The sequence below is a fragment of the Suricata suricatta genome, chromosome 1 (assembly GCF_006229205.1).
Source record: "Suricata suricatta isolate VVHF042 chromosome 1, meerkat_22Aug2017_6uvM2_HiC, whole genome shotgun sequence".
In the NCBI taxonomy this organism is placed as follows: domain Eukaryota; kingdom Metazoa; phylum Chordata; class Mammalia; order Carnivora; family Herpestidae; genus Suricata; species Suricata suricatta.
In genome coordinates this window covers 130,111,274-130,112,908 of record NC_043700.1, presented here as the reverse complement: position 1 = coordinate 130,112,908, position 1,635 = coordinate 130,111,274, and positions in this window count along the sequence as shown.

The following is a 1,635-nucleotide window of genomic DNA, read 5'->3' as shown; positions in this document are numbered from 1 at the left end:
AGATTGAAAACATAAGAACTTTTAGTTTTTGCCTCAATCTTGTTTATGTGTATATAGGGGGTGTGTGTGTGTGTGTGTGTGTGTGTGTGTGGGTGGGTGGGTGGGTGGGTGGGTTTTAATGCATTGCCCATGAAAAATCATTGACTATTATTTGAGTTATATACAGATATATGACCTTATTGGTTTTTATTTCATTTGGATAGTAAGCATTCCTGTTATGAGTAGGGTTTCTTAGATTTTTGAGAATCTTACATTTGAGGTATATAAACTAAAAGGAAGCAAGTGTTCTCTTCATTAAGAAAAGCTGTAATGAATCCTGGAGGGATAATTTTGAAAATGCTTTTTATAAGAAAAAGGTTGCAAATATGAGAAGACACAGAATATAAAAGATTTCATGTTGATAATTTTTATCTTCTAGTAACTAATTAAGAAGTCTAAGGACTATGAAAATATAGAAGGGCAGTAAAAGGGAAATTAGTTTAAGTAAATCTTAGAAATGGTAGTAATTTGTAAATGATAAAGCCACAAATGGCAATGAAAGGATGAACTTCCTACAGTTTTTGAAAAAGCTCATGAGAAGATGACAGAAAAGATGTCTCTTAATGCTAGAAAAGGAATAACTGGAAAAGTAAGGAAGAATTGAGAGAAAATTATGCACTGAGTCTAGATTACAAAGGAATTAAAGGAAAAGGGTGCTCAATATGTAGACACCAGCATATTGGGGTGGAGGGGTGTAGTCCGTTTGGACTGCTCTAACAAAATCCCAGGACTTGGGTGGCTTATAAAGAACAAAATTTTACTTCTCACAGTTCTGGAAGCTGGGAAGTCTAAGATACCAGTGCTGGCAAATTCGTTGTCTGGTGAGAGCCCATTTACTCACAGACCAAAGTCGTTTTTGTGTAACCTCATGTGCTGGAAGGGGCAAAGAAGCATTCATGGGCTACGTTTGTTTTTTTTTAATGTTTACTTATTTATTTTGAGAGAGAGAGAGGGGAGAGAGGATCCCAAACAGGCTTCAAGCTGTCAGTACAGAACCTGATGTGGGGCTCGATCCTACAAACTGAGATAATGACTTGAGCTGGAGTCAAGAGTTGGATGCTTAACTGACTGAGCCACCCAGTTGCCCCTTGGGGTAGTTTTAAAAGGGCACTATTCTGGGCTGCCATGCTGGCTCAGTTGGGAGAGCATGCAACTCTTGGGCTCACGGTCATGTGTTGGAACCCCACAGTGGGCATAGAGATTACTTTAAAATATATACATATATAAGGGCACAAATTCTATCCTTTGGTTCCACCAAAGACCCCACCTCCAGCCTACCTACCATCAGTTTAGGGGTTAGATTTCAACATACGGATTTTGAGGGGGACACAGATATTCAGTCTACAGTAAGCCATTTCCTGTCTGTGATGAAAAGGATACCAGAAAAGCTGTGATTCATTTTGAGTAATTGAGGATGGAAATAGATTCAGGAATAAAGAGAAAGTTCCAATATTAGATTGAGTTTGTCAAAGGGGGATGTGAAAGGAAGGGAAAAAGAAGATGAGTAGAATATTTCTTAGACCCTAAGGAACTCATTCACAATTAAATGTGATGGAAAAGGATCTTAGGAAGAACTTGAGGTATAAAGTAGATTGG